Source organism: Octodon degus, unplaced genomic scaffold (assembly GCF_000260255.1).
Source record: "Octodon degus isolate 3935 unplaced genomic scaffold, OctDeg1.0 scaffold00409, whole genome shotgun sequence".
NCBI classification, from domain to species: Eukaryota; Metazoa; Chordata; class Mammalia; order Rodentia; family Octodontidae; genus Octodon; species Octodon degus.
In genome coordinates this window covers 287,548-295,882 of record NW_004524985.1, presented here as the reverse complement: position 1 = coordinate 295,882, position 8,335 = coordinate 287,548, and positions in this window count along the sequence as shown.

Here is an 8,335-nt window from a genome sequence, read left to right as displayed (position 1 = left end):
CCCACAACGGCGCCGCCCCTCGAGCGCAGGAAGCCGCCGGGCGCCCAGGCCGCGGCGCAGCGCGGCGGGAGGAGCCCCGAGCAGCGCGGAAGGAAAAGCGAAAGCAGCCGCTCTCCCGATCCGAGCCTGGAAATCGGGGCGCCGGGAAGAGGAGCGCGCTGCCCCCCGCCCCTCGGAGGGAAACACCGCGTGGAAGGCGCCCTGCAGGGAGACCGCAGCCTCCCCGGAGCGTGCGGGGCTCCCAGGCCGAAAGCGCCGGCTGCGCTCTGCTCAGTCACTGCGCTGCCTTTTGGAGAGGGAGAGCGAAAGTGTGTTTTCCCGTTAGGTAACTGACGCCGCCACGCTGGCCAAAAGCCCACCAACGTGACTTTGGAAAATGTCGCGCGTGTTCTGAGTTAGGAGGCACCAAAAAGCGGGCGTTACTTAGTACTTAGTACTTAGTACTTAGTTACTTAGTACTCTTAGAGCTAAAAGAAAGTCAAAGAAACGGGGAAGAATTAGTCCTAAATCCAGTTCTCTTGTGTTCAGAACTTCCTGTGAGTGTGGATGTCCAGGCCTCCAAAGTTAGAAAGGTCGGGAAGCGGGGTCTGCTGCGGGGATGTAGCGCCCTGGCGGAGCAGTACCCTAGCAAGCTGGCCTGCAAAGGGCCCTGGGTGGGATTCCTTACATAGCAAAACAGCACCAATAATTTTAAAGTAAGCACATCAAAATGATGTACTTTTCAGGAAGAAAAGCTTCAGAAAGAACCCTGCACACAAGGCTTAGGGAGAGCGCTCTATTGACCTCAGGCATCTGCCCTCAAAATCAGCTAGAGGACAAGATTAAACTAGAATTTAAAGTCAGGCCTGCTGGCTCACACCTGTAACCCTTGCAATCTGTAATCCCAGCAAGAAGATTGCAAATTCTAGCCCAACCTGAAAAATTTAGCGACTGGGCAAAACCTCTTTAAAAAAAGATTGGGATGTAGCTCGGTGCGAAGGCCTTTGCTTCACTTCCTGTACCAAGAGGGTGAAAACAGGAATTTGGTACTTCATAGTTTTTGGTATGTGTTTTCCTCATTGGATAAGTCAGCCACATGATAGCTTTGAAGTGGATAAAACGGTGGCCATGCTCTTGAGGGAGAAGGTTTGAAAGTGAGAGGAGAGCTTTCCTGGAATCAAACACATAGGACATGGTGAGCCAGGACTTAAACTGCCTCTCCTGACATGGGCTTCCATTCTTCATGCCGTTCTGCCTCAGTCAGAATTACTTCAGTGAGGGAGCAAATTCAATCTGAACGTATTGTCAGTGTTTGTTGTAATAACTTCTAGTTTTTACACGGGAGTACTAAAATATTTACAGTTGAAACGAAACCAAATAAGATGATAGGATGGTTGAATTTACTTCAGAGTCCTCTAGTGGTGGAGGAGAGGGTAAAATGGGTGGAAGTGGCAAGGAAAAAATCACTTTGGAATTGATCATCGTTGAAGATGAGGGAGAAGTCACGTGACCCACTGTACTTTTCTCTCTATATGTAACTTTCCATTATGAAAAGAGAAAACTGCCACTGTATGACCTTCATCGGGCATGCAATGCATCCTTTCCTGACTTCTGAGTTTATTTCAGCTTCTGACCATAAAACAAGTGTCACAGATGTCCCTGAGCATTCTCCTTCCTGTCCCTCTGCCTCTGCTTCTTCCTTACCAGTCCACTGAGTTGCTACCTTGCAACTGAAACCTACCTCCCCTCTTCCAAAAATAGCAAAGCAATGAATCAAAGAAAAGGGTCTCTCTCTCCTTTCCTCAAGGCATCAATCCATCCACTGTCTACTTATTGCCTGATATTGACTAGGCTTTGATTTGGCAGTGGTGTGGTATGAATTTTCTGTTGGAAATATTCACCCATGAATTACTATACTAGTCAAGCAAAATACCCCGGGAGCTTTTAAGAATTTTAATTGATGCAGTAAAATCCCATTTTACCAACCCTTCTGATAATTAACAAGAAGTAAAAGGAAGGCTACAGACATGCATTCAAGATCGAGGTAGGGTTTGGTGGAGAATAAAATGGTGCTGAGACATTCATCAGCTTCCTGGGAAGAAAAGAGAGAAAACTGACATTAGTAATTACAGCAAACACCAAAACAAACTCCAGATAGATTAGAAAGTTAAATAAATAATTTTAAGGAGAAAATTAAGTTAATAGTTATTTAATTTTGGCATGAGGAAACAGAAAAGGCACAGAAGATTGATGTATTGATCCAGTCAGTGACTTCGTAAAGGTTTCTGCAAAAAAATAAAAAATAAAGACAACACTCTGTAATGTGGGGCATTGGAATACATCAATCGGCCCTAATTTTAAAGTTTTTATAAATCACTGAGGTAGGCAGCCTTCCACACCTATGCCATGAGAAAAATGGGATTAAGCTTTTGAATAGAAAATACACCATAGGGCTGGGGAGACAGCTTAGTAGAATAAGCGCTTGCCTGGCAAGTGCAAGGTCCTGAGTTCAATCCCCAGTACAAAAAAAAAAAAAAAAAGATAAAAAAGAAGATGCATCATAGTGAACAATAAAAGAGATATTAATCTTTATATAAAGATTGTGTTCATACATATAAATGACACTCTCATAAGACAATATGTAAAAAGAACTTACAAATCATAACAGCAAAGAACAGTTTGCAAATAAGCAGAAGCTATAAAAGACCAGCTATATAAGAGGAAATGCCAGTGAGCCTAGTAACTGTGCTAGCGTATGAGCTGAGGAAGTGAGCCCAACCTAGTAAAACTTTTAAAAGATGATCAACTTCATGACTAATCCGGGAAATAAGTTAAAGCCCAGATGAGATACCACTTCATACCCCTCAGATTAAAACAAAATCTAGTTTTATTATACCTGTTATTGGCTGGCATGGAAGCAACCAGAACACTATTTGTACTGAGCGGGGGAGAGTGCATTGGAGAGAGCTTTCTAGGAAAACTGGAATGTATTTACACAAAGCCCCTGCACTTTCACTCAAGCAGTGTTACTTGGAGAAATATGTATGTCCATAAGGACATCTACAAAAGAACATTAATATGTCGTCTTGTCCTTGTAGTCGAAATGCAAACCATTTGAATGTTCATCAACCCTTAACTTGCATATGCTCATTAAATGTGCTTATATTGATCTATGAAAATTATTAGACTAGCGTTCTATGTACCAAATGACTAAATAAAAATATAATTCTGGGCTTTGAAAAAGTTACTGTGAGACACTTATGTCTCAGTATCAACGCTTTAATACTTTAAAATATGTAAGGCTGAATATATTTTAGAGATATATAAACATGTAGTAAAAAAATATAAAACTTGGCAGAGGCTGGAGGATCACTGTAAGTTCAAGGCCAGCCTGGGTTGTATGGTGAGCTCAAGGCCAGCATGAACAGCACAGTGAGACCCTTTCTCAATCAATCAATCAATCCAATTATGCCTGGGAATAAAATTCACCAAACTCTAGTTAGTGGTGAGCTCATGAGAGAAGCAGAAATGCATCTGGAGGAGGTAGATTGGAAGCTACAGCTGCACCCAGAATATGTTTCCTTAAGTTCGTTGTTGGGAACTCATTCCACTATTACTATGCTGCATTTCTAAGCTACTTCTTATTAAAATAATCACATGCATGTTCAACTTCACTATGCTCAAAATAATAACAAATTACCATTGGAAATGACGCACAAATTATCAAAGAAGTCTTTGAAGTTTGGGAGAGAATTTGTTGTGAAGCAGTAATAAATTGTTCATAATATATGTGAAAAAAGTATGATTCCAGAATTTGAACCAGAGCAACATAATGTATACTAATAAAACTACTGGACATATATAAGATGCCCACATAGTGGGTTTTGTTTGTTTTTTTTTTTTTTTTTTTGGTTAGCTGATAGAATTAGGAATGATCTGCATGCTTGTTATACTTTCTTATAGTTTTAAATTTTCCACAACAAATATGTAATATGTGATAGTGGAAAATAAAATAGGGTTAGATGTATAGCTCAGTGCTACAGCATTTACTTCCCCTGTGTCAGGCCTTAAACTGGATCCAGTTGCAGTAAGAAGGAGAATGAGGAGGAGAAGGAGGAAGAAAGGGGAGAGGAGGAAGGAGAGGAAAAGAAAAGAGAAAGAGAGGAAGAAGAAAGGAGGAGCGAGAGGGTGTGTGGGGGAGGAGGAGAAAATTATAAAATAACATCTTTTCTTTTAATAGTAGGACATTTATTTGATGAATATTACTTCAACTCTATTCCACACTAGTAAATATAAGGCAAGACATTTTATATAACTCAAGAAAAACAAAAAAATTACTATTGAATTCCAGCAGATCTTCTGGAGATAGTGTACTTCTGCATAGCCCACAAACAATGACGAAGTAATAGCCCCTGATTCTTAGACACAATGCACTGATGACTGGAAGTTCCATGCAGACAATTGAGGAGGTCCTGTTCTCACCCATTCTTTGTGACAGTCCCCAGCAGGGAGGCGAGATTTCATTACTTGCATGGAGAAATGAATACCTGGAAATGGAAGCTTGAGGAATGAAATGTTCTCCGGAAAAGCCATCCCTAAGAGGCTGAACAGGACCGTGAGCCCCAGCGTTCTCAGACTCGGTCTTTTCCATCATTTTGTTGCTCTTAGGTGAATTTTAATAAACAAGACAGACACGATCTAATCACTGACCTTACACGTACACTTCTCATCAGCTCCTTCTGTAAACTGAAGGCAACTTTTTTTTCTGGTTTTAAAGCAAGAGATAAAAATTTCAACTATACTGGAGGTATGATATTCTTTTCCTATCAGTTGAAATAATCTCTCATTAAAGTCAAAGATGAGCTCCTCTTAGATTAGAACAGCAGAGTGCTTTCACTCTTCACGCTTGGTTTCCTTGGGAAAGAAGCCTGTAGAAACTACATGTCAATGTTAAATTTTGGTTTTTAAAATGTTTAAAGCCACGTGAATACTAATAGTTCTGAAGAGAATCCAATTTTCATTTCATTCAAAATATTTTGGTCATTACTTTAATATTTAGAGCATATTACAGGTGAGCAATGGTCATTTCTTGGATTAAACTAAATAAAATTATTAATGATGGTACTTAATTTCTAATGATAAAAATAATATTAAGAATAATAAAAAGATGATGCACATTATTGGAAACAAGTGAAATAAAGTTTTTTAGAGGAAATATTGTTTTGTACAAGTCAATAATTAATGAACATGGTTTCATAACTCTACCAAATATAGTTATGTTATAAATAGAGGCACATACATGCTTATTTTCCAAGTGAAATCACACATATACTTATCTTTTGTCTCTGGTACCAGAGTTTCAGGAAAATTTGGATATATCTTCTATCATAAATGGATGATTTTAATTAAGCCTATTATTAGAAGCATACCCTTTTCAGAGTGTTTCTGATTGTTTAATTAAAGTACTTTTGAATTAATAAAGCAGATTTGCACTATAAAGCAAGTCCTTGGGATAAGAGTGTATGTCATGGTAGAGCCTTTGCTGAGGACAAGGCCCCATGTCTGATCTCTACCACCAGTTATCATGTATTTAGTTTATTACATCAACAACAGTTGTGTACCTACTGTGTGTGAGCTCTGCTCTGTGTTGGATACCTCAAAGAATATTGATGGAATCATCCTGTATACTGAAGAAGAGGGGGACCCACAGAATGTAAGGAGTGAAAAAGGAAAAAGATTGCCAGAGCTATACCAAGAGGTAAAAGGAAAAGGAAAAGAATGAAGACAAATACTTAGAAGGGGAAGTGTGCACCAGTAAGGTCAGAAGCAGGAAGGATGGGACTGAGGTTGGGTAATGGGGTGCCTCCCTGAGGGCCGAGTGCAGGGTAGCAAGCACTGAAGCCAGAGCATGACATGTCACTGTGCTGGGAGTGGCAGAGGGCAAGCTTTTTGAAATGGACTCTTTGGTCACTGGTTGGAAATCAATGAAATGATATTTTTCGTATTTTAAGTAATTTTGAGAAAAGACTTTCTGAATCGACTTCTTATATTTTATTATTTGCACATTAAAGTTCCATCTTTTCCAAAAATTAATTAAACTAGCATGTTGCTGGGTGCAGGAGGCCCACCTGGGGCCAGCAGCATAAAAGACAGAAGAGGAGAAGCTGCCAAAACGCTGTCAGGGATGCTGTTTGGAGAAGCTGTTGGAGCTGTTGGAAGCTGCTAGCTCTCTTGAGCTGTTCTACTGGAGGACCCTGTCATGCTGGCTTTCCTGATGAACTTTGGAGGAGCTCAGGTCCTCATCTTGAGCATCATTTGCTGGCTCCAGGGGGGAAGATGGTGCACTGCTCAGCCTCATGGAGAAGCTGTTGCATTGGCTTTCCTGATCAGAAATTAGCTTTCCTCATGGCTGGAGAAGCTTGGGACCTCACTGTTTCTGAGGATGGCTGTGGTACTTTTAGGAGGCTCAGGCACATACCTAGAGCATTGCTTTCTGGCTCTAGTACAGATCCCTCATCCTGTTGGCACAGACCCTTCATCCCACTGGCATAAACTTCTACCTTCCACCACTGACCCTTGGGCCTTTCCAGCACAGATCCATGAAGCAAGCCTGCAAGAGACTTTGTCATGGGCTCTCGGACTCCAGTTGGACTGGTGGGAGGCATTGTTATGAGCTCTAGGTTTTCATCTGGACAGGATATTAGGATCCAGGCCCTCAGCTGGAGTCTTTAGTATTTAGTGTATGGATAGATTTCCTGCACTTGCATATGATTCTTGAGTGATTCCTTATAAACTAATATAAAATGTGTTGTGTATTATATTGTTTCCCTTGCAAAAACCCCAAACCATGACACTTCCCAACTACAAGCAACAATTGACTAAAATGTACATAAGTTGCTACCAACAGTTGGAAAATATATTGGTCTTACTGCACAGCAGAAAAGAACGTTAGACAGAAAGAGAAAAATGTTGTTGTTGTCCCTTTCACTACAAGACTATGTTGTTAGGAGCAGCCAGATCCCTGAACTACGGAGGGGAGATCCTAACCCCCACAGAAACTTAGGAAAAATTGATGAAATCAAGCAATAAAACCGAAAGTGATCTACCTAAATCACTTTGAAGAGAAGTCATTCTATCCAGGCTGACAAAACTATGTTTAATTCTAAACACACTGATGTCTCTGAAGAACAAATTTGTCAGAAGGATGTACAATCAAGACAGCATAGAAAGCAACAAAACAGGGAAATTCGAGAGACCAAAGAAAGGTCATTAAGATCAATTTTGGTTGCCTGGACAATGGAATTTTGTAACCTCTGGCTAAACTACCCCATTACCATATAAATGAATGAGTAATGAATGAATGAATCAATGAATCAACATAGCAGTTGCTTACTGAAAATCGGTTATGGGCCTGGCACTGGGACACAGAAGTTTACAGAGTTTACAATCTAGGGATGCTGCCATGCTGAGTAATAGGTTTTGCAATGCAATAATGACAGTTTACTGTGAAAATACACAAAAAGAGGAACTTTCAAAAAACAATAGTAAAATGAGAGAAGAGCTTCTCCTAACCTGTGTTCCTGGAACAGGCCCCAAAGTGAAAGAGAAACATTTTAGAAACTCTAAAATATTTAGGTTGGCCACAGTGAAGAACACAAACCAGAGAGCTGTCATAAATTCAGTCCCTAGGAAGCTTATTCACTTTTCTGACGGCTGGATAGCACACTCTTTCCCAGGTGATATGCAAGGGAAGGGAAGGGAAGGAAACAGCTGAGTGGGAGAAGACCAGAGCTGCCCTGCACTGCATGAAAGCCTGGGGCAACCCCTCCAAGAGCCCTGGAATTGGCCCTGCAGAGGGGGCCTGAGTGAAGGTCACGTGAGCAGTTCTTTCTAACTCTCAATAAGTCAGTCGATGGACACAGGCAATTCTGACAATAGAGGGGAGCTCAGAGCTGATTTCTACATCAGTGTCAGAAGAACTGAGCCTTGTAGCAGAATAAAGCCTTTAATCTGAAAGACAAATTCAAGAGATGAATTGCAGCTTGATTGCAAGAGAAGTTGGAGGATAAAGCTGGGAGAGTGGTCAAGGTCACGTCATGAAGGTTCTCCTAATTTATGTTGGCGCTTTGGATTTTATCTGAGTACCAGGTGGATATTGCAGAGCTTTGCTTAAGATAGTGATGTCTAAAAATCTGTGCTTTCAAGTAACCAGTGGGACAAGGATTATTCTGTTAAAGTGAGAAAAAAGACTGAAACAATAAGACCAGATTTTTAAACATCTATGTCTGAAGGTTACTGAAGGAATCCAGGAAAGATAAACCCTAAATGGAGCCATGACTGCAGGCTTGGAAAACAT